Raw genomic sequence first — 26319 nt, 5'->3', positions numbered from 1 at the left:
AGAGAGAGAGAGAGAGAGAGAGAGAGAGAGAGAGAGAGAGAGAGAGAGAGAGAGAGACTGGGGAGAAATGCAGAGTGCTGAAGAAAGATGAAATGGCTGAGAGATAAGAATTTAATAGGTTCTTGGAAAAAGACTGGAAATGAACTCTGAGAGACGAATAAAAGTGAACGAATGAGAAATGAGCCAGAGAATTGGTTAATTAGTGTGAGCAACTGAGCCAGGGAGAAGATTAATGAGGGAGGGAGGGGAGTTGGTTACTGAATGAAACCGACTGAATGAGTGGTTTGGTTATTGAGTGAAAATTGAGCCAAAGAGTGAGATAATTTGTTAGGGAGTAAGTGTGAGTGAGGAACTAAACGAGTGTGTTGGTTGAAAAGTGAGTCAGAGACTGTGTGAAGTATTGGGTTTATGAGTGAGTGAGACATTGAGTGACGGAGTTGGTTATTGAGTGAGTGAAAAATTGAGCCAAGGAGTGAGCTAATTAGTTAAGGAGTGAGTGTGAGTGAGGAACTAGGCGAGTGTGTTGTTAGAAATGCGAGTAAGAAAGCGAGTGAAGTAGTGGGTTAATGAGTGAGTGAGGAATTGGGTGACGGTTAATGGGTGAGTGAGAAATTGAATGACCCGTTTAGTGAATGAATGATTGAGAAATTGAGTAGGCTATATGAACTGTTGTAAGAAAGTGAGAAACTAAGCTGGTGAATAAGAGTGTGAGAGTCAGCAAAAATGTTTGAATGAGTGAATGAGCGAGCGGGTGAACGAAATTGTGTGTAAATGAGTAAGGATGAAAGTAAATGTTAACAGAATAGTGAACTGGTGAGTGAAAGCGTGAGAACTCTTATGTGAGCGACAAAGTGAGTAAACGAGCATGTTAATGGGTGAATGGAAAATAATGAGTGAGAGTGACAGTGTGTGTGAATGAGTGAGTGAGTGAACGAAAACAAGTGAGAGTTCGAGCGTATATATGAACGAATGTGAGTGAAAAGTAGTGCATATGCATGAGTGAGCGAAAGAAAGTGACAAGAGTTTATATATGTAGATAAGTGAAAGTAATGAGAGAGGAAATGTATGAGTTGGTGGGTGAATGAACGGGTGAAGGCAAGTAATTGATTCTGTGAATGGATGAATTAGTTAACGTGATGATGAAGATGACTGAATGTGAATGGATGAATAAGTAACTGAGTGAATGAAAGGGGGTGGAGTGTGAAAATGAGTGAGTGAATGAGCGAGTGAAGGCAGTTGAATGTGAGGATGGGTGATTGAGTGAGTGACAATAAGGAAGTGTAAGAATAATTGAGTGACTGAGCGAGTGAAAGTAAGTGAAAAGATGTGTGTGACTGAGTGAGCATAAAAACTAATGAGAGTGTGTGATAAAGTAAGATAGAGTGTGCAAGTAAGCGAGTGAGAATGCAAGTGAATAAGTGAGTGAGGGTAAATACCCGGTAACATGCTTTAAGTGTCAGGTGTTTTCTTCTGTTAATGGGGGTGCTGTGCCATCAGCTCCCTGACTGTGCCATTAAAATTAACTGAATGATTGCACGGGGTGGATAAGGTCAGAGGTGAGGGGGGATAAAGAGGTCACAGGGTCCATCGTCCATCAGTTCAAACAATCTGTTCCCTTCTTTGTCTGCACACGTTTTTTCCAATCAATACTCAGATTTTTAAAGTTCCCTCAGGTAACGCAGTCTTTGGTTTTATTGCAGAAATTTTTTCGTTATACAATATTATATAATTTTCCTCGTATAACTTGTGCGGTCTGTTTATTACGCCGAAAAGAATGGGTTTATTACTCGTGAACATTTCTACATGCAAAGAATCGAGAGAGAGAGAGAGAGAGAGAGAGAGATAGAGAGAGAAGAGGAGGAGGAGGAGGAGGAAAAGTTGGGTAGAGAATAGAAGTGTAGAGTTGAGAACAAGCCGGGGAAGGAGAAAGGACAGAGAATTTTGCCCTGCACTTTACCACTCTTCTTTGAATGAAAAATTGTTTTAAAAATTAAGTTACCTGATTACATTGTAATAAAACAGAATTTGGTGACTTCTTAAGTGCATTAATTCAACATAATCTAGTTCTTAGTCTCATACTTTTAGTGGATGTGATTTTTTTTTTTTTTTAATACGTGGTTGTCCTTAACGTGCTGAACCAGGTGGCGTATTTTCTGTCATATTCTTGTTTCCATCAGATACTTTTATTCACATGGGATTTTTTTCTTCAACTAAAGGGATAAGATATAGTTCTTTAACCAATTTACAACTAAAAGTCCCTCATAAAGTTGCCAAATTTCGTCCGGTGGTGGATTGATTAAATGGAAAAATACGTCATGGAAGTTAAAGAATTATCCCTCTTTTAGCATGGTGGTATCGCTCGTGATTATTTGTTGCTCTCACGAGATATTTTATCTTGGAGACTTTTAGTACTGAAGGTTGGAATGAATCTCCATGAATCCATCCAGTACGAAGGCGTTATTTATGAGTCTCTGCAACCTGCAGACGATTGTATCAAGATTAAGGGATGACTTCTCGTAGTGCAGGGATCTGTTGTAACTTTCTTTCCGATTCACTGGAAAGAAATGTGCCAGCAGCAAACCCAGGCTGTTGGATTCATCATTATATTAACATGTCAGCCAAAATATCTGATTTGCTTTCATTGAGACTTGGACGATATTATGGCTTATAAATATATATTTGTGTCCTTCAACTCACTGTATTGACTCGCATTTACTCACTATGTTTACCCTTTGTTTTCAAGCTGCGTAATTTTCGTGCATAAATGCACCATGTGTAGATATCATTATCCTCATGCCCGAGGATAAGTTAATCTACACCATACCATACCACACCATACCAAACCATACCATACCATACCATACATGTGTGCTTGCGCTCACATGAATGGTATGGTATGGTTTGGTATGGTATGGGGTGATGGAGGGGTGGTATCGCTATGATATGATATAGGATGGGGTAAGGATGATATGGAAAGGTATGGGGTGGAGGAAGGCCAGTTTAGTATGGTATGGGATGGGATGAGCAGGCGTGGTATGGTATGATATGGGATGGGGAAGGAGTGGTATGATGTGGAATAACGTGGGGGAAGGTGTTATGATATTGAGTGATGTAGTATGGGATGGGATAGTTAGGTGGTCTGTATGGCATAGCGTATGGGAAGGTGTTATGGTATGGTGTAAGGGAGGGATATTATGGGATGTTATGAGGTGAGGAAAAGGTGGCATGGTGTGACAGTGGGTATGGGAGAGGTGGTATGGTATGGTATGATATGAGTAGGGGAGAGATGGTGTGGTATGGTGTGGTATGATATAGGATGGGAGAAGGGTGGTATGGGATGGGGGAGAGGTGATATTGTGTGATACCTAGTGGGAAACGAGTGGTATGATGGTATTGTGTGGTATCGTGTGGGAGGGGGTGGCATTATACAGTATGCTATGGGATGGGATGGGCTGGGAGAGGGGTGACATGGTATACTATAAGGTGGGAGAGGAAAGGTATGGGATGGTGGTTTGTTATGTTATGGGGCAGGATAGTATGCTGTGGTATCTGGTAGTATGATATGGTTTGGGGTGGCGGAGATTGCTGTGATATGGATTGGTATGGTACGGTATGGTGTGCGGGGAAGGGTTGGTGGTATGATATAGGGTAAGGGAGTGATGGTATAGTATGGTACGGGGAGGGGTGACATTGTATAGTAAGGGATTGGTGAAGGTTGGTATGGTATAGAAAAGTATGGCCTGAGAGACAGATGGTGTGGTATTTTATGGGCTGGGGTGATATGGTACGGTATGATAATGAGGGGTTGGGGTGGTATGGTATGTGGTAGGGAAAGGTTGATTTGGTGTGGGGTGAGGTGAGATGGGATGGTTTGGGGTTGGTGTGGGGTGATATGGAATAAGTTGGGAGAGGTTGGTATGGTCTGGGGTGGGGTGGGGTGGGTTGAGTTTGGATTGGTGTGGGGTGAAGTGGTATAGCATGTGGTGAGCGAGGGTTCATATTGTGTGGGGTGGGTGGTTTGGGGTGGATGAGATATGGAAAGACAGCATAAGGTATGGTGCAATGTGTAATGTATGATATGGTATTGTGGTATGATATGGTGTAGAAGTGGGATGGTATGGGATGTTATGGGGTGGGTTGATATGGTATGGTGTGGATGAAGGTGTTTTGGTGTGGGGTGAGAAAGGAGTGATGTGGCATCTTTTATAATTTTTCTTTCCACCAGATAATTTTCTTATGTGTCATAAGCTGACAAGCATACGTTCTATTGTCTGTCGAACATTGATGGCAGTGTTATGTGACCTTTTGTGTGACCTGTGATGTCCTTAATCATCCCAGATCATTGCATTAACAACATGTAGGTAATGATGAGGTGCTTGGTCAGCAGTTGTGAACGTGAAGTTTTGACGTGTCCGAGATGCAGGCGACAGCGTGTTCTCCAACCCTTGTTCTGTACTACAGGAATTCCAAGACGTCGTTACATCGGCAGTAAGCTCGATAATCCTACGAATGATATGTTTGTACGTACCTTACAGCTGGTAGGTTGGCTTGGACTGTCTAGTTACGGCGTGGCGTAGAGTGTAACATCCCGTACACAGGATTAGTGGGGCAACAGCATCTGTGGTGTGGCTCGAGCAGTTGACTATGCAGTTTCGAAGCATGTAACGAATCACGCTATAAACAGTGGATCTGCAGCAGGGATGGTGTTTTATTTCACCATATTTACACATTAAGTTTTTTCACGCATCCTCCATACCATGATCCAACGCCCCAGGTGCCCACCGATCCCATGGAGAACAAGGAATCGTTTAGTGGAAAATGGATGAACGCTGCTGCCCCAGGCTGATAGTGGTTGATGAGACTGGCTGTGATGTCATACTCAGATCCAATCAGCTGCCGTTGTGAGGGAGTTGTGTACACAAGACCCACACCCACCTCAGTCTCTCTCGTAACACCAGCCACGTGGGTGTAGCCTACGGTGAAGTTTTGAACTTGCCCGAAATTTACCAGCATTATTCAATGTTACAAAGAGAGTAACAGTGATAGAGATCAGAATTTTATGGCGTTATAGTGAGTAACAACAGTAATGAGTGTGAAAAGGGTTTTGTAATGTTACAAAAAGTGTAACAGTTACCAGAAAATACTTGTTTGCTCTTGCAGTGGATATCTGACCCATCTCAGTGACTTTACATGATAGGTAGAAGGCGTAATGTCTGTTAAGTATTGTTAATTGGACGATGAAATATGCATCTGAACTATATGTGATTGACCCAGCATGCAAGTTTTGATACCTCAGACACGGAGGGAATATGAAGTGGGGTAAATTGACAATTAAATCAGTGAAAGTCTTCCTTGTTTGTTGTATGGAAGTGTTTAATAAAAATGGAAAAAAATCCCAAAGCGAAGGGCCGTGTCAAGGAAAGTCTGTACCACTAAAGTATTTAGTGTTATAATATGTGTGATGTGCAGGGATATGTACCATTATCTGTATAATGTGTGACGCTCGACCTTCCTTAGCAGTCAAGTGTTAGTCTAAGTGAACGACGTGCGCGTACTGTGCTGTACAAGTTGTCAGCCACCATGCTGCAGAAGGGCGGATTGTGCATATCAGTGCAGCATCGTCAACATTTCTGGACCACCATTTCAGAGGTCTGTTCATTTCGCACTTATAAAGCTAGCAGATATCACAGCATCTAGGTAATCCATCTATTTATAATAATAATTATCGTCATCATCATCATCATCATCATCATCATCATCATCATCATCAACAATCATCAATCATCAATCATCATCATCATCATCATCATCCAACCATCCATCCATCATCCATCATCCATCATCATCATCATCATCATCATCATCATCATCATCACCATCATCAATCAATCAATCATCCATCATCCATCATCCATCATCCATCATCATCAATCAATAGTCCTTTGGCTTCATAGGGGAGAGGCAGGAAAGTATTTACATTTTTGCTTCTATGTTATTACGGATATAAAATTTTTCGCAGAGTATATACCACAGCCAAACACATCCAGATCCATCACCAAAACCTCCTTTTAAGAAACCCATCATCAATAGTGTCATGCCTCATCTCGTCAGTTTCGGCATCATCATCACTCATTATAGTCAAATATCACTGGATACGCCCCCCTGTGGCCGGGGGGACACAACCTGGCCGCACTATGGGGTGGTACTACTACTCTGCGGCCAGGTTGTGTTAGGAAGAATACTGCCACCGTATTCCCAGCGTGTCGTAAAAGGCGACTAAAAGGGGCGGGGTGAGGGGACTAGGGACCCCCTCCTCTGTTTTTTAGTTCCTAAAAAGAGACAGGCCAGAGAAAGGGATGGGGGATGGAGTTATCCCCGTACCCTGAAGATTGGGTCTATGAATGTGCGTGGATGTAGTACGATTGAAGCTAAAAGGGAGGAGACTGGGAGAACGTTTGTGAGAAGAAAGTTGGATGTGTTAGCTTTGAGTGAAACGAAGATGAAAGGGAAGGGGGAATCTATGTTTGGAAGTGTGAATGGAAGATTGTCAGGTGTTGATAGAGGAAGGGCAAGAGAAGGTGTGGCCTTGTTAGTGAGTCCAGAAGTACAGCAATGTGTGATTGAATGGAAGGAGGTGTCATCGAGACTGATGTGGGTGAAAGCGAAATTTGAACGTGAGTTGTGGGTGTTTATGAGTGCATATGGGCCTGGTAGTGAAAGGGATGAACAAGAGAGGGAGTCTTTCTGGAATGATGTTGATGAGTGTCTGCAGAGTTTTGGAGCGAATGTGAATGTGGTAATGATGGGAGATCTGAATGCTAGAGTGGGAAATGTAGCAGTTGAAGGCGTAGTTGGTATGCATGGTGTGCCTGGAAGAAACGAAAATGGGGAACAAATGATAGCGATGTGTGTTGAGCGAGAGATGGTGATTGGGAATACGCTGTTTGAGAAGAAAAATATTTATAAGTATACATGGGTGAGACAGGAGGGTGGAATGGTTGTTGATAGAGCTTTGATGGACTATGTGGTTGTGTCTAGGAATGTAATAGGAAGATTGTTGGATGTGAGAGTTCTGAGAGGGGAGGGTGGAGGTATGTCTGACCACTACTTGGTGGAGGGAAAGTTAAGAGTAGGTAAGAGATGGGTGAGAGCTAGGAGGGTTAGGTGTGGCAGGGAGGTTCTGAAGATGAGTGAGTTGGATAAAAGAGAGAAAAAGATAGAGTATCAGGAGAAATTGAAAGATGAGTGGAACGCAATGAAAGATCGGGAAAATGGCAGCGTGGAGGAGGAATGGCAGTTTTTAAAGAGTGCTGTGGTGGGGCATGCAGAAGAGGTGTGTGGTGTGAGACGTGTGGGTGGTGGTGTAAGAAAAGGAAGTGAATGGTGGTGCGAGGAAGTAAGTATGGCTGTGGCTGAGAAGAGACGTGCATATGAAGTGTGGCTGCAGAGGAAGGATGAGATGACATATGAAAGGTATAAGGAAAAGAGGAATAGAGCGAGAAGGGCTGTGCGTGATGCTAAAGTGGCAGCAGATGAAAGATGGAGTAGGCGGTTTACAGAGAATTTTCAACAGAATAAGAAAATGTTTTGGAAGGAGGTGAAAAGAGTGTGAAAGGGAGAGTCTGGGAAGGAAGAACGAGTAAAATTAGAGGATGGAAGGATGTTAATTGAAATGGATGCAGTAAGGAAGAGATGGGCAGAGTATTTTGAAAGATTGTTAAATGTAGAGGAGGAAAGGGTGGCTGAGATTGTGGCGGATGGAAGGGTGCAAGGAATAAATGTGTTGGGAGAGTTGAATGATTCTTTGATCAAAAAGGAGGAAGTGGAGAAGGCAGTAAAGGAGATGAAAACAGGGAAAGCTGCAGGTATGGATGGGTGTGCTGTGGAATGCCTGAAGGGTGGTGGGGTGACTATCGTAAACTGGTTAGTAAGATTGTTGAATGTGTGCTTTGAGAAAAGTATGATGCCAATTGACTGGGCAAGTGCTTGTGTGGTCCCGTTGTATAAAGGCAAGGGTGATAAGTATGAATGTACTAGCTTTAGGGGTATAAGTCTGTTGAGTGTTGTAGGTAAGGTGTATGGTAGAGTGTTAATTATGAGAGTTAAAGAGGGTACAGAGGGAGTGATTGGTGATGAGCAGTGTGGCTTTAGGAGAGGGAGGGGATGTGTTGATTAGGTGTTTGCTGTGAGACAAGTGTGTGAAAAGTATTTAGCGAAAGGCAAAGATGTATTTTGGGCATTTATGGATTTAGAGAAAGCGTATGATAGAATTGATAGGGAGGCCTTGTGGACTGTTTTAAGATTGTATGGACTTGATGGTAGTTTACTAAAAGGGGTGAAAAGTTTTTATGTAAATAGTAGAGCGTGTGTAAGAGTGGGAAATGCTGTGAGTGATTGGTTTCCCGTGAGAGTGAGGCTGCGACAGGGATGTGTGATGTCGTCTTGGTTGTTTAATATTTACATGGATGGTGTTGTTAGGGAGGTGAATGCAAGAGTTTTAGGTGGAGGTCTGAGTCTGGTGAATGTTGAACGTGGAGAGTGGAATCTGAAGCAGCTGCTGTTTGCAGATGATACTGCACTGGTGACTGATTCAGAGGAGAGATTGAGACAGTTGGTAGAGGAGTTTGGAAGGGTGTGTGAAAGGAGGAAATTGAAAGTAAATGAGAATAAGAGTAAAGTGATGAAGTGTACGAGGTTGATAGATGGTAGGGGGATTAATATAGTTTTGAATGGTGAGTTGCTTGAGGAGGTAGATTGTTTTAAATATCTAGGGTCACATGTTGCTATGGATGGAAGAATAGATGCAGAAGTGAAGTTTAGAATAAATGAAGTAGGAAAGGTGCTGGGAGGAATGAAGAAAGTGTTTAAATATCATTCGCTTAGAATGGATGTAATAAGGCTGTATGAGGGTGTTGTGGTACCGACTGCGTTATATGGGGCTGAAACATGGAATATGGGTGTAGCAGAGAGGAAAAGTTTGAATATAATGGAAATGAGGTGTCTGAGGAGTATGTGTGGAGTGACGCGTATGGATCGGGTGCGAAATGATGAAGTGCGAAGGAGAACTGGAGGTGTTTGGGAGATGGCTGGTAGAGTTGAGCAGAGGGTGTTGCGATGGTTTGGGCATATGGAGAGAATGGATAATGAGCAATTGGTGAAAAAGATAACTAGTTCTGATGTGAGAGGTGTAAGGCTGAGAGGAAGACCACGAATAGGATGGATGGACAGTGTGAAGAGAGTGTTGGATGCTAGAGGGATGTCTGTTGAGCAAGGAAGAGTGGCTGTGCGTGACAGAAATAAATGGAGAGAAACTGTGAATGAATAATTGATGACGCACCCCTGAGGGGATATTCTCCTGCATTTGGTCTGATCAGCTAGTCAGGTCAGGTGCGGGTAAGGGGATGGGTCTGTTTTATGTGGCAGGGGTAAACCAGTTCTGCTGTCGGGCCCTGCTGCGGATGTCACTGATTGCATTGTGCAGTTGACCCTTGTGCGGTGTGGTGCGGTGAGGATCTGTCCCTTCTCCCCTTTGGGGCTAAGATGCGAATGAATGTGTTTGAATGGATGAGTAAATAGGGAGTGTGTCGTCCTGTCTCGGCTACCTCCCTTTCCTTGGGGGAAGCAGCCTAGGTATATAAATAGATAGATCACTGGACACATACCTTATTAGGGCTGTCATGCCAGGAATGATTCATACAGCTAGACTGTGTGTGTGTAATTCTTTTTTTTTTTTTTTTTTTTCACCGGGTCGGTCAGGATCACTTGATGGTCGTGATCGTCAGCTTTTACCCTCCCGGAAGGGAGCTGAGAGCTCATATAGTCCGATCTAAGGGCAAGGCTGTGACCTTCACCCACCCACACACCCGTCCCCTTGCTCAAGGGGGACAGTAACCACCCACTTTCGTCAGTGAAACTTTTCGCAACCTGAGCGAGGCGCGAACTCCCGTCTACCAGATGGCAAGCGAGAACGTTACCACTACGCAATCTGTTTGTGTGTGTGTGTGTGTGTGTGTCTTTCATAACCTTCATCATCTACCTCATTGTTGTACAGATAATCTTTTGGTAAACTAAGAATATTGTTATTTTTTTTTGTATTTAATTTCATGTCTACATGATGTTCTCGTGGTATAATGCTTGATTTGTGTTGAAATGAACTTTCTTAGTGGGGAGGGCATTTTTAATATCGTCAGACTGTAGCAGAAATGAAATCAGAAAATTAAATAGTCACATTGAAGGAGTTAATGAAGTTATGAAGTGAATTTACACCTTTCGGTACGAGGGGTCTCATGCTGTATAAAGCTTTGTGTAATGGTTACAAGAATAACATTAAACCCATTAAAGATGAGAATCCCTTTTTATGCAGAGCAAAATCGTCTGCCTTTTGCAAGAGAAAGCCCTTCTTCTTACGGCAAGGTTTACAACCGCGCGCGCGCGCGCACACACACACACACACACACACACACACACACACACACACACACACACACACACACACACACACACACACACACACACACACACACACACACACACACACACACACACACACACACACACACACACACACACACAGTCACTAATCACCCCACTAACGAGGCCGGGAGGCCCGACACCCACAAGCAGTTGCCACCAACCCTAATAACACCAAAGTGACAATTAATTTACTGGTTGTACCTCCCCCGGCCTGTCCGCCACTGACCATTTGACGTAGATAAACAGCGATAAACAATGGACGTATATGTCGCTGTGCGTCGAATTGTGTTGTACATTTGTGACTGGTGTCCTTGTATTGTTTTTGGTTATTTGTTTGTTGTTTTTGGCAATGATTTGGACAAAGATAAGCACAGGTAATAAAATTCCTGAATATAGCGTTTGGTGGTTCATGCTGAGGTTGTAAGTAGGCTAGTATGTTTCAAGTTATTGCCTTTGATTACATTGTGAATGTTGCTAATGCTGATGTGTATTTCTTCTGGATGTTAATGTTATTAATGTGATTGTGATTCGTGAATTTTGTTGCTGGTTTGTACATGTTGTTGTACTTTTTTTTTTGGGGGGGTGAAGGTTTTTGAGTTATACCTGGTCAGTAATTTGTTTTATGCTCATTATATGATTGAATGCCATTGATTGTGTTTTTTTAGATAATAGTAATTCTGGTTTTGTACATTAATTCTCTTGTAAAATAGTTATTGGCATAATTTGTTTTAGTTAATGTTGTTGACACAAATTTCATTCAGGACGACATAATGCATTCTTTTATGGTGGTCTTCCCTGTTTATCTCAGTGTTTCCAGCAGGTGTTGTATCTGTTGGGTTGCTTGGCATTAGAAATAAAAACCATTAAAGCCAAGGCTTTATTGTGTTTGTTGTTATATGTGGTGGTTGCGTTTGTTTCAAGTTGTAAAATTCTTACTGATTTCTTGTCATTGTTGTTTTCTTCAGTGATTGTAGTGTGTTTGTTTATATTTGTTGTCGTATTGGATTTGTTTTGCGCGAAATATTGTTGTTGTTGTTGTCGTCGTCGCCACATTTGTTTTTAGTTCCTTGTGTTGCCGAGTATTTTCTTTTTTTTCGCTCTCTTGTAATGGATTTTTTCCCTTGTGTATTTTATTTGTATTTTCATTTATTCAGTTTTTGCTATTCATTTCAGTCATTATTTCTGTAACTGCTCGCCTGTTTATCCCCCTGTTGTCACTGTTCTTGCTAAGTAGACTCCCACTACCAGCCTTTTCAGCGGCAACAAGTTTCCGTATACACGTATAGTTTCCCATTGATTAATATTGATTCTGATTAATATTCCAGTATGTTTTGGTTATACAGCATAATTAATGCTCTCTCTCTCTCTCTCTCTCTCTCTCTCTCTCTCTCTCTCTCTCTCTCTCTCTCTCGTGTGTGTGTGTGTGTGTGTGTGTCTCTCTCTCTCTCTGTCTCTCTCTCGTGTGTGTGTGTGTGTTTGAGAATATTTTTGTATATATTGTCGTAATTATCGTGGGTGAATATTAATATAGTAAGGGATAGGCTGTCAGCGTCACCACCAGTATATACCACCCAAAGAAACTACATCACTAAACTCTTTAATTAAACAGTTAACTCGCTATCATACCGTTTCTATGTACTTTGTCTTATGTAAATATCTCGTAGGGAAGTGCTTTGTACGTATGAGTATGACTGTCCCTAGTTACTTCATACCAAAATAGTATATAACCTATATAACCTATAAATATATCCTATAAATACAGTAAATACCTATTTTTTCCTTCCTCTGGTGGCTCGAGTTTGCATGAAAACAGTATTGGGTGAATTTGAGTATGCTTTGTTCAAAACTGACTTTCACCTCCGGGAAAATTTCCATTGTGGGTGAAATTCTCATGATCCCACTGATAACAACGATTTTTAAAGAAAAAAAAATCCCTTCTTCATAACCTTGACATTATTCTGACTTTGGCGTCTTTCTGGCCTTTCTGACACACTCCTAACAGGAAGGGAATGGAGATCTCATCTAAATCAACGGTACCTATCCTTAGCATCCTCCGCACCTAATCTTGGCATTCTCTAAATTATATTCTGCCTTTTCAACCTATCTTTGGTAGTTTGTATTCTCATTTCCGCGACAAACTGAGACAACAAAAGAGGCATTGGGAGAATATTACTCTGTATAAATATACATTATCACTCCCTGTTCCCATTTCCACGCCTTCCCAATCGTTCTGCGTCCACCATTCGATCAGTACACACCACTCCCTCGTCTGCTTCCTTCTGCACCTTCGTTTTTCCACCCCCATTCCCTCTCCACTTAATGGTTCTCACCGTCATTCTCTCCACTTTCTCCTAATCCTTCCACACAATGGTACCCTGCCACTACCACACCCTATCTCACATGCCCTCTCCCTCCTCCACACGTCCCCTCTGCCCCCCCCCCCTTCCCCACGACCACCTGTAGCGGCTGTAAGGGCTGGTAACCCCGGCTGTTATCATGATATACCGTACGGCGCCCTAACCATGACCTCACCCAGCCTCCACCACACTCTCACATTGCTGCCGGATCATCACACAGTTTTAACCCAACCGCACTATTACTCGGCTGTCTTCATCTTCCGCAGCTTTGCCCATGTTTATATGGGGTCGCTGTTACTCACCAGCCATCTCCATTCTCTTCTGTGTCCAAATGCATCCCCTGCTATATTCTTCTCCCTCATATCCCGCTGTATACAGTCGATCTACGATCTCCTCCGCCGACCTCTTCTCCGTCTACCCTCCACTTCCATACCCATCACTCTTCTATCCAAATAGTCGTCATTCCTTCTCATTACATGTCCGTACCATTGTAGTCGCCTCTCCTGAATCTTCTTTGAGATTTCCAAAACCTTAATCATTCCCCTAATTCTCTCATTTATCCATTCTCGTGACCCCGCTCATCCATCTCAGCATCCGCATCTCCGCCACCTCCAGCTTCCTCTCCTAGACTTCTTTATGGGCCTAGTTTCCGAACCGTATATCATAGCAGGCCTTTCCAACGTTTTATATATTTTTCCTTTCACTCTTGCACTGATTTTTCTATCACATAACGCTCCTGACATATCCCTCCAATTTTTCCATCCTGCCTGTATCCTATGGTTAATTTCTGCATCCAGTCCTCCGTCAACTGTTATATTCGAGCCCAATTACTTGTATGTCCCGACTCTTTTCAACGTTTCTCCTAGCAAACTCACATCTACCTGTTCTTCTCCGTTAAAGCATAAGGTAGATATTTCGTCTTTGTTCCACTAAATTTAAGTCCTCTATCCTCTGTTTTCTTTATCCATTCCTCCAATTTCCGGTCTGCTCCCTCGCTGGTGGTATCCATCAGCACAGTATCATCTGCAAACAACATAACCCATGGAATCCCTTCAGTGATGCCTCTCCCCAAAACATCCATTAACAAATCGATGATACAAGGACTCAGAGAGGATCCCTGATGCAGCCCAACTTTTACTGGAAACTTCTCTGTTACACCAACACTAAATCTGACCCGAGTTCCCACCCGGTCATACATATCAACCAGTCGCACATAATTTTCTGAAACGCATTTCTCCTTCATACATCTCCTTGCGTCCTGCCTTGTCACAGTATCATAAGCTTTTTCCAAGTCGACTAACCTAAACATAATCGCTTGGCTGTAGGAAAAATCGTACCATCATCCAGTTATTGGATAGGGTTTTCAATCCCTCTATTATATTACGTAAAGCGTTGGACTATTTACGTCGGCTCAGAAATCTCATGACAAAGGTTTGAAATTATGTCGATTAATATATTGGCCAGAATTAAAAACTTACCTTACGTTCCTTTCCAGCAAGTAGCAAGCAGTTATATTCACTTGAAAGAAAACTAAAGGTTGAACTATTTTGTCTTCATTTTACTTTCCTTATATTCCTTCCTGTATCCTCCTCCTACTACTGCTTCCTTTTCCTTCCTGTTGTCTTCTTTTCTTTTCTCTCTTTTCTGGTCCATTCTCCTCACTTAACCCCTGCCTCGTTCTCTTTTTTCATCGTACTTCTTTTTCTGTTTCATCATGCCCCTTTTCCTTTCGCTTCTTCCATCCTGTTCGTTGTTACCCTGTTCATATTAGTCATTCCTTCTTCCTTCTATTATTCGCTTTCATTTCCTCAATTATTTTTCCAACTGTTTTTTCTCACTATTCCTTTTCATCTTACTTATCCGTTTTCTTTTTCTGCCCCGCTCCTTCCTTCCTAATTTTCTCACCAACTCCTTTCTTCCTCTCCCATTTCAGTCTTTCTCTTTCCTCCTTTTCCTTTTCTCTCCTGCTCCTTCTCCCTCTCCCATTTCAGTCCTTCACATCTTTTCTCTTTCTTCACTCTTTTCTCTCCTTTTTCTTTCCCACTACTGCTTCCTGTCTTACGTTCTCATTTAGTCCATCTCCATCCATCCCACTGCCATTTCTTCCTCTCCTTTCTGCAATATTCTCTCTCTCTCTCTCTCTCTCTCTCTCTCTCTCTCTCTCTCTCTCTCCTCATGTTAATTTTGCTGTCTTTGTCTCTCTTGCTCCTCGTTCATTTGTTTTTCCCTCATTTTTCGTGGGTCTTGGGGTAAATTATTTTTACACGTTATATATTTTTTGTTTCCTTGTGGATGGTTTATTAATTAGCGTAAAAAACACACACCAGCAAAATAACACTCTTATACTACCCTTTCCAAAGAAACAAAGTGTATTCCATTATAATGAATGATCAGTGTGGAGCTCCCATGTGAATAAGGAAAAAATTCTCATATAAAACTTGCCATATGAAATTGCATTTATGGATTTCATTATCAAAGCATTGATTTAAAAAAAAAAAAAAAAAAAAAATAAAAAAAAAGGAGCATCACTTTAAAACCATTGTTATGACTAAGTGAGTCTGTTCAGTCCTTAAAGCCCGGCATCAGCTCCACCTTCTGCCTCCCCGACGTAAACGTTCTCGGTGTTGTGAGCAAATGAGTGCATAAAATTCTCGGCCCGAAATGCATTATACAGTAATGTTGCGAGGAAGTTCCCATTGAGTTTTTGGCTTAACTTCGCAGCGGAAGTTTTTCCTGAGCTGAATATAGCCTAGTCGTGTGACGGACGTAAAATTAAAAGTAAAAGGCGTCATAGTGCTGTAAAAGGACATGATTTTTTCAAGCCCCTCCACACGAGAGGCCTTTCTTAATCAGAACAAAACAGTGTAGCAGTAATAATAATAAAGAAAATGAAACGTCATGGTACTTAAGGAGTCAACTAATAGAAACTGTAATCCTTTCTCAGTGGAGTCTGTCCTAAGCTGAGTAATATCGCGTGGCAGTGTTAAGAATACGTAGAAAAGACATAATAGTACTAATAGGCTAAAGTAGAGAGCTGCAAATATGACAGTGGCATAAAGTGGGGAGAACAAGCGGTGGTGATGGAGAGGGAGTGGTGCTGATAGAGGAAGTGGTGATGACATTTGGAGTGGCGTTGATAGAGTGAGTGTTGGTGATGGAGAGGGCGTTATTCTGATGGAGAAAGAAGGAGATGGAAGGATTATGTGAAGCGGTATTAGTGGGACAGAAGACCAGGATTAATATGGAAGGATTGTGTGGAGGAGTATTAGATGGAGAAAAAATTAAAACAAGGTGGACGAATTATGTATAGCGGTATACAGTAGAAGGGAGGGAGGGACGTGAAAAAGGTTGAAAATTTTACCCAAGTGGAGTAAAAGAGGAAAGAAAGACATCCCTTCATTTTCCACTCTCATCCGCTCTTTTCTTGTATTCTTATTTTGTTAATATTTTTGCCTTCCCCCGTCCCTTCCCCTTCCACGTCCCCAAGCACCAAATCCTTTCTTATTTCTGCCATATCCTACCTTTTTGGCTGATGTATTTTTCCTGTCTTCCTCGCATTTTTCACCATTAATCCCTTTCCTTCTCTGTCCCGTCCCCTCTTCTGTCTGCCTCACCATCCATTCCCCTTTCCTCTTTCGGCCCCTACACCAGTTCCCCACTGTACAGTATATCCCGGGATCAAACCGTTTCTCTTTGTCACGCACACACACCACTTTGCCAAACGCCACCTGCCGCCTCTCCCTCCTTCCCTGTGTCTTGTTCTTTGTTTCTTGTTTTTCATTGCTTTTTCATCTTCCTTGCAGTCCTCGTACTCAGTTTTTCTTTCCTTGTTTCTTCTTCCTTATCCCATTTTCATTCCATTTCATCCACTTTCTTGGTTCCTCTTTTCTTCCCTTCCGTTCTCTTTTTCATCTCTGGCTTTTCATTGTTTTCTGTTACTTGGTTGTTTATCTTTTCCTCTGTTCATCCCATTGTCATTCCTTTTATCTTTCTTCTTGTTTTTTTTTTCAATTTTCCTTCTATTCCTTCTTTATTCCAGTCTTCTTACTGTCCTTCCTCATCCTCGCATCTTTTTGTACACTGCACATTCATTTTCTATTTCTTTCTTGCTTTTTCTTCGTTTTTCTTATTGACTCTTCTTTTTTATTCTCATGCTCTTGCTGGTTACTTTCCAAGTGCTATTTTTTTTTTTAAATGCACTATTTATGTTTTTCTTTTATTTCTTTCTCTCTTGTATGCTGCCTTCATGGATGTGGTGAAAGCATATGACAGGGTGGATAGACAAGGATTGTGGAAAGTATTAAGAACATGTGGAGTAGATGGGAAGTTGTTGAAGGCTGTGAAGATTATGTATGAGGGTGCTAAGGCTGCAGTGCGTGTGGATAGTGAACTGTGAATTTTTCTATTTGAAGGTTGCATTGAAACAAGGATGTGTCATGTCTCCATGGTTGTTCAGTCTGTATATGGATGGGGTTATAAAAGAGATACAAGATAGGGAAGTGGATGTTGGAGCAGCCGTAGTGAGAGAGGGCAGTGCTGGGAAACTACCTGTACTGTTGTTTGCAGATGATACTGTGTTGTTAAGTGAAGACGAAGGTGAGCTGCAAGGCTTGGTGAATGAGTTTGGGAGTGTGTGTAAGAAACGGAATCTAAAGGTGAATGTAGGGAAGAGTAAAGTTATGGTCTTCGAGAGAAATGAAGTCAGTGAATGTACAGTGAGGCTGGATGAGGAGGAAATGGAAAGTGTGAGTGCGTTCAAGAACTTGGGTAGTGTGATGAGTAAGGATGGACGTTTGGAGGGTAAAGTGCTTGAAAGGGTGCAACTGGGAAGGAAAGTTTCTGGTTCTTTGAGAGGAGTGATAAGAAACAGGGATGTGAGCAAGGAAATGAAAAAGCTACTACATGACAGTATTGTGATACCAATTCTAACGTATGGTAGTGAAGCTTGGACCTTGCTGGAGGGAGAGAAGTCAAGAATGAGAGCAGTGGAAATGAATTACTTGAGAGGAGCATGTGATGTCACATGGAGAGACAGACTGACAAATGAAGAAATGAAGGAACGTTGCATTGAGGCATTTGGACAAAATTCAAAATAAAGCCATTAGATTAATCAATAATCCTTCCATTACGCAGGACCTTCCTCCATCATCAGTATGTAGAGACATTGCTTCTTTAGCATTATTTTATCGATATTTTTACCGTAAGTGCTCTGACGAACTGGTTTCAATTGTGCCTCCCCTTCACATTTTCTCCCGAAATACTCGGGCAACTAGGAGCGCCCATGAACCCACACTCTCTCCCCCGCAATGCAGAACCTCTGCTTATCAAAATTCATTTATCTCCAGAACTACTACTCCCTGGAATTCACTTCCTGGGAGTTGTTCCTCTCAAACATTTAATCCACTTCAATTTAAATCCAGTTGTTATGAATATTTTATGAATGGAGTATGCCTTTAGGCACATGGACTTATTTTTTCCCTTTGTTTTTCCTTCATTCATTATTAAAAAAAAAAAAAAAAAAAAAAAACGTTGTGGTGTGGATGTGGATGTGATAGGAAGCGTTAGGAGAAACACACTGAGGTGGTTTGGACATGTGGAGAGGATGGAGAGCGAGAGACGAGGAGAGTGTATGTGAATAAGGTGGAGGGGGGAGAGGGAGGGGGAGGCCAAGAATGAGATGAAGGGATGGAGTGGAGAGGTATATGAGAGAGCGGTGTGTGAGCTGGGAGCAGGACAGTGAAATGGCGGGGGACAGGGAGACATGGAGATGATTTGTTTGTGGCCACCCCTTACGCTATTGAGGCGTCTGACAATAGATAGATAGATAGATTTCTTATTATTAACCTTCTTCATTCCTTTCTTCCATTTTGCATTTGTTCTGTACTTGTTTTCAATCCTTTCCTTTGCCTTGTTATTTTGTCCTTTCAGGCATTTCCCCTTCCTTCCTTCCATTTTTCAGTTGTTCTTTCTTGCTTTCCCTCTTCTTTCTTTTGCGTCTGTATCCATCCAGTTCATCCTTTCGTCCATTTTTCCTTTCTTTGCTCGTTTTTCTGTACCTCTGTACACCCCAGTTTCCTTCCCTTACTTTCTCGTTCTCAGTCAGTCTTCCTTGAGTTTATGCCCCCTTTTTTTTACACTTTTTCTCCTTCCTCTACATATTTTTCCTCTATACTGACTTACCTCATCATTCCCTCCTTTCCCCAAACGCCTCGGTGGCTTAGTGATAGAAGTCATGGGATGGAGATGACCGTGCTTTAATGCGCTACTATTCGAATCCTATTTTTTTTTTTTCCCTCAGGTAAACGCTGCCATGGACGTAAATGTGGTCTGTTACGGCATAGGTGACGTGAACAGTGGTAGCCGAACTGCAAATCTAAAACGGATAGGCCTATGAGACTGACTTTTGTGGTATCGTTATGTTTCTTTCTGTTGACTTTCCTCCTTTCCACATACCCTTCCATTCATCCTCCTTCCCTATCTTTTTCCTTCCATCCCTTTCTTTCTCTTTCCCTTCCTCCTTCACTTCTTCCTTTTCTCCTTCTTCCTTTACTTTCTATCTCCTACCATTTTTTTCTCCCCTCCCTCCATTTTTTCCTCCTTTCCATCCTCATATTATCTTTTTTTTCCCTTCCCTCATCCCCTTCTCCTTCTCTTCCTCCCGTCCTTCTTCCATTTCTCCTCATTTCCTTTCCTCCCTCCTTTTTCACCTCCTTCCATTTTTCCTTTCCTCCCATCCCCTTTTTTTTCCTCCTTCCCATCCTCACATCATCTTTTCCATCATTCTCTCATTCCTTCCCTTCCTACCTCCTTCCCCTCCTACCTCCTTTCCCTCCTACCTCCTTCCCCTCCTACCTCCTTCCCCTCCTACCTCCTTCCCCTCCTACCTCCTTCCCCTTCTACTCCCCTCCCCTCCGTCCTTCTTCCTTTCCTTTCTCAGTTACCGGAACTCTTTCGCTCGCTTCCCTTTTCGCTTCCCTCTGACCTCTCCTTCTCTCCTCCTACCCTACTTCCCTTCCTTCATTTCTTTCTCTCTTCCTTCCTTCTTCGAGACCTCTCCTCCTCCTTCCTGTTCTCTCACCCCTTTCAATACTGTCATTCACCTTTTCTTTTTCTTTGTCTCCCTTCCTTTCTCATTCTCCCTGATCTTTCCTGCATCCCTTACCCTTTCCGTCTTCTTCATATTTCCTTTACTGTCTCCCTTCCGCCTCATCCCTTCTACCTTTTTCCCTTCACGTCCTGCTTCCCTTCCTCCTCCCACCAGCAGTCATGCGCAACTGATGAGAAAGTCTACAATTAAACTGCGAAAACGTCGTCCTTGGGGTTTTATTCTATTTCACTGATGTGGCAATTTCAAAACAGGACGTAATGCCGTAAATTGTGCAATATAGAATAATATAAAACCTCATGAACTAAATATAATAATGTTGTTAGTGTTGATTTAGGGATCAAGAGATATGTAAATGACAAAGTATGAAATTTGCGCCTGTTGCTTGCTATGTCTTGTATCTGAGATTACAGTATATGTGAGTATCAGATGAGAGTTGAAGGTCTTAGTGAGGAGACAGACGTATGTGGCTGTGTTAGTCAGTCAATGAGTGTCAAAGGAGTCGGAGTTTGTACTTGCTAATTGGCACCCTTATGAAAGCAAGATGGCATGGCAAGTTGCAAAACTGTATCTCCCCATCAATATTCCAGACAGTCGGATTTACCCTGTATCTCTATGGAAGGAGGTATCTTTTGAACCGAATACCCAGATCCTGTCCGGCGGTATCAGTAATACAATAGTGAGGTTGTCATGATACTGAGAAAATAAATTACATATACAAAAGAGTATTGATGTGAAATATACACAGTTAATAACTAAGAGGATATTTGAAGCCCTCTAAGCCCACGAGAAACAGCCCCCCCCCCTCTCTCTCTCTCTCTCTCTCTCTCGTTTCTGTTTACCCTCCTCTTGAATTTTCCCCCCTCCTCCTCCTCCTCCTCCTCCTCCTCCATGCCCTGGCATCTTGCGGTCATGAAAGGTTGAATCCTCCTAAACACGTCACGGAAACTTTACCCTCGCTGCTCACCGGTGGGGGGGGGGGAGGAAGGGAAGGAGGGAGGGAGAAGAAGGGGACATACACAGGAGGAGGAGGAGGAGGAGGAGGAGGAGGAAGAGGAGGAGAAGATGGATAAATGAAGAGAGAGGAAAGACGGATAAATAGAAGAAGAATGACAGGATAAAGAGAAGGAGATGGAGGAAGAGAGGGAGGGAGAGGAATTGAGAATACACAGAGGAATGAGAGGAGGAGGAGGTCGAGGGGAAAAAAATAAGATGTAATATGCCTTATTCGTGTATGTCTAGTGAAAACGCGTCATAAAATCTTATAAGTCGGCAAGAACACAGCCCACTGCCTGCTATTCCCAACAGAGACCAAGCCAAATACACAGCTGTCGCTAAACTGTTACCGTAAAGGCGCTAAATGTTAAGTACTCGTACAGTAATCCCACGCTATCCCTAGAAAGAGTGTTAAAACGTATGAAAGTTGCTCCAAAAATATTATCGTTGATGTTTGTGTAATCTTTTGAAGATCCTTAGAAATATTGCTAAGATCTCTGTAATTACGAGCGAGTGCAACAAGCGAAGTGATGTTTACTCTCAGCTGAGAAATGAGCGGCCCGACACAACACGGCCCGACCGGGATGGTTTTCAGAGGCTAACAACTTTTCCATGATGTGAGGTGGAGAAGAGATTCTTTCAGCAGGTAGTAAATACATTCGATAAATTTTGTGTACAGCTATATATATTTACTCATGAGACCAAAGAAACCCCTTGGAATCCCAGCTTTCCAAGGAAATGTACAGAGAAGCTGCAATTGACATATTCAACAATGAAAGCGAATTTTAAATGATTTCCTGTTATAACATTTTTTTTTTTTGCATGAATCCTAATAATTAAATACCAGATATTACGCTCATAATTTTACATGATTTCTTTTTTTTCCATTTTTAGGGGGTGAAATCAGGAAGGGTAGTCGCCTCATTTCTGGGTTTTATCATTCGATCAAGCCAAGCGTTTACCGACACAATTCTTTGACACAACAAGTCGGAGGCAGAGAACTGAACATTGCGCGTGTGATAAATGCCGCGGCGCTTCGGTTTATGCACATCCTAATTGAAAACATGAGAAAAAAAAAACGTGAGAAAGTAAATATTTTAGCTCAGTTATTGTTATTGTTTAATTACGTCGCCAGAAATGTTGAAAGTGTACACCAAAATGAAATTATGATGACAGGCATATGCAATAGCGCTCGCTCACTCGTCACGCGCTCACGAGGCGCACTTTACTGGTATATCAGAGAAAATTACTAAAACTTCTAAAATGGCTAAACATTCTCCGATACATTTAAATTGCCAATGGAAATCTCTAGGTCTGGCGGAAAAATCGCTCAATTGGTAACCCTACAGGAAGTTTTCTCCGTGTTTGCATACTCACTCCGAGAACACATCCCCCCCTCCTACCAGTCCCTCCCCCCCAGCTGTGATCCCACTCCGATCCTATCTTGCACATTTCTCTCGACTCATGCACACACTCGTCCCACTTTCACTCGCACCACCTACCTTTACCCCCCCTACCAGACACTTCCTGTCGGCACCCACCCATATCTTCACCCACCCACCCACCAATATCTTTACCCACCCACCCACAAACACCCGTATCACTGGTGCTGGGGTCTGGTAGGCGAATAGTTAATACCCACAGTGGTAAACTATGCGACATTCAATATGCCCTGCAATTATAACTTCTGGTCTGGTGGCAAAAACACAAGCCTGGGAACTTTTATCATGGCTGGCGATATTGGCCTGGTTGGAGTGAAATACCAAAGAGAGAGAGAGAGAGAGAGAGAGAGAGAGAGAGAGAGAGAGAGAGACTCTTCCTTCCTTCCTCTTTTGTCTTTCTTTCCTTCACTCTTTCCTCTTGCTTCTGCCTACGGGTGACTTTACACTTCCTCTTCTGTCTTTCTTTTCTTCATTATTTCCTCCTTCTGCCTAGGGGTGAATGTTCACTGAAGGTTTTTACCAGATTTACGTCAACCTTTAAGGATGGATTCAGAGTAAGACAAGGATATAAGGATTCCATCTTGAGAACAATCAGTCAATGGCCAAGATCACAAGGAAAGGTCAAAAGTCAAGATCACTGGACAATACCAACCCGGTTTTGATCTGATTTTGACCAGTCTTGGTGGAAGGGTAAAGAGCCAGTCAGGAATAAAGTACTCGCATTTGTATACTGAGAGCAGTCAGTCGAAGGTCAGACCCACGGCCCTTAGACCAGTTGTCAGCTAATGCGAACCTCCTGCCTCCCTCCCTCCCTTCCTCCCTGCATGCCCTGTGGTGTACCTGTTTGCTCCCTCCCTCTGCCATATTTGTGGCTGCCTGCATGCCCTCCTTTTCCCTTTCCTCTCACGCCTTTCCCCCCTGCCCCTGTTTACTTCACTTTCTTTCCTTTTTTCCTGCCTAAACCCCTGCTCCTCCCCTGCCTTTCCCATCCTGCCAGCCTGTGCCTTGAAGTATCGTCTGCTTTAAGGTGCCCAGAGACTTTCTTCCTTTGTTCATCTATGTCACGCTGCCACTTTGTGTGTGTGTGTGTGTGTGTGTGTGTGTGTGTGTGTGTGTGTGTGTGTGTGTGTGGTTTTGTTGTTGTTGTTATTGTTGTTGTTGTTGAACTGGGTTTTCTTTATTCAATTTTAATTGGAAATGACTTTTATCGGCTTTCGGTATTTCTGTTTTTCTTTGTTTATAGAAAATACACACACACACACACACACACACACACACACAGAAGGTATGGAAAGATACCAACCAGTGAAGTTCCCTTGGCCATAATACTCCATACGCACACGCCATAAATTCCCGCTGATGATTTCCTCGTCATGCACGCGCGTGTGAGTGCGTGCGTACTAATGTCTGATTGTGTCCTTAAATATAAGTGTTGCTGTTTTTTGAGTTGTCCGTTTTGCTTTGAATGTGCTTTTGCAGTTCAGTGACCTGAGTGGGATTTATGGGATGTGTGTGTGTGTGTGTGTGTGTGTGTGTGTGTGTGTTGAGTTTACCGGGTCGGTCAGGATCGCGTGATGGTCGTAATCATCAGCTTTTTACCCTCCGGGAAGACAGCTGAGAGCTCATGTAGTCAGATCTAAGGGCAAAGCCTTGACCTTCACACACACACACCCATCCTCTTGTTCAAGGGGGATACTGCACTCATGCTTCGTCAGTGAAACTTTTCTCATCCCGAGCAAGGCGTGATCCTCCGTCTTAGCAGATGCTAGGCGAGAACGTTACCAATAAGCCGGCCAGCGGTGTGTGTGTGTGTGTGTTTACTTGAATTTGTGTATATTTCCGGTTCTTTTGTTTTTAGTTCATACCATATGTATGAATGTATGTGCTTATGTTTATGTACATGTGAAATGAAGGATGGAAAAGCAAGTAGAGAAGGAGCTGGGGAAGAAAAGTTGGAGGAAAAAGGAGAGAGGTTGGAATGATAAGAACTGCCAAGCTGTTTATTGTGTGCGTGTGTGTGTGTGTGTGTGTGTGTGTGTGGCTTCTGTCTCCCTTGTGTGGGATTAGGCCTACGGTACTTATATTTGTGTGTATTTCCGGTTGTTTTGGGTTTATACTCTGTGTATGTATATATATATATATATATATATATATATATATATATATATACATACATATATATATATATTGTTACGGAACAGAGAAAGATAATGTACACTTTAAGTGAGAATACTAAAAATCACTACTGTCCCGTAAAGTTCCAGGTTCAAAACAAAAGAGTTAGGTAAAATTACAAGTTAAAGTTTAATGCTCAAACTAACAACAAAACATTCAGGACTCAAAAGGATAATGTAATGGCAAAAAACAGGTTAAATATATGGTTAACTGCAATAGCCTCTATTAATATGAAATTAGCAAGAGTAAATTTACCTAAGTCAGCCCTGATAAAATGAAAATACACTGGGTAATGCTCAGTTAATGCAAGATAAATTATTACAGATACAAAATATTATTAATGATGACTGACAAAGAACCCTTACACAAATTACAAAAAAAAAAACCTCACTAGGCCTACAAATCAACACCTTATGCTATACAGTACAAGGAAAAATGCAACAACACTTATACTCAAATTACACAGCTGCTAGATGGTTGGAGACTTATGGAGCACTCACAACAATAACTGTACAGGGGAGGACAGAGATGTGAACAAAATGAGGAGCAGATCTAAGTGGCAATGATGCAGAGACTGAGCTCATTATATAGGGGCCAGCAGAGCTTGATACAACTTGTAAGAAGGACGCGCAAATGAAGCCATGGGGACAAAGAGTTGACAATCCCGCACTGAACAACAGAAAGGACGACTTACTCTACTATAACGGTAGAAGGGGGGAACTGAGGCAGAACACGCTCGTGATCAAACAGGCAGCACACTGTACGTTAGAATTACACAAAGGATGATGAAATCATAGGCTATGTAACACCTCCTCACAAAGAAAAAGAAATTTACAAAGGAAATTTCTTATTACTCTAAAACAATCTGTCTAAAGTCTAGATAAGCAATCTGCAATAACATTTTCTTTCCCCTTGACATGTTGTATGTCTAATGAATACTCCTGAAGAAGTAGACTCCATCTTGTCAATCTCTGATTTTTATCTTTAAACTTACTAAGGAATTTCAGTGGGTTATGATCGGTATAAATGATTATGGGGTCAAAACCAGAACACAAATAAAATGAAAAATGCTGTAAACCCAAAATCAAGGCCAAAAGCTCTTTCTCAATAGTTGAGTAGTTCTTTTGAGGTGGAGTGAACTTCTTACTATAATAAGATACAGGGTGTTCAATACCCTGATCATCCTCTTGCAGCAAAACAGCCCCAGCTCCTGTATCACTTGCATCAACAGCCATCTTAAAAGGCTTAGCAAAATTTGGAGTAGCGAGCACTGGCTGACTCAATAGGATAGCTTTAAGTTTGTTGAAAGAGGATTCACAGTTATCGGTCCATACAAATTCAACTCCCTTTTTCAGTAGGTCTGTAAGTGGTGATACAAGAATAGAAAAGTTAAGAACAAATCTCCTGTAATAACCTACCATTCCCAAAAATCTTTGTAGCTCTTTCCTACTTTTAGGTCTGGGAAGATCACTTATAACCTGAACCTTAGCTCCTGGTGGTGCAACATGTCCATCACCAATTACATACCCAAGGTACTGAACTTTAGCTTGACCAAACTCACACTTTGATAAATTAGCTACAAGATTAGCCTGAACTAAACGGTCAAGAAATTTTCTGACATGGCATAGGTGATCTTTCCAGTTGTCACTGAAGATTAATACATCATCAATATAAACAACACACCCTGCCAAACCCTCTGTTACAACATTCATGAGCTTCTGAAAAGTGGCTGGTGCATTCTTCATACCATATGGCATTACGGAACATGCAA

The sequence above is a fragment of the Coenobita brevimanus genome, chromosome 71 (genome assembly GCF_032717465.1).
Source record: "Coenobita brevimanus isolate Jiangsu-jjx chromosome 71, ASM3271746v2, whole genome shotgun sequence".
In the NCBI taxonomy this organism is placed as follows: Eukaryota; Metazoa; Arthropoda; class Malacostraca; order Decapoda; family Coenobitidae; genus Coenobita; species Coenobita brevimanus.
This window is presented reverse-complemented; position numbering follows the sequence as displayed.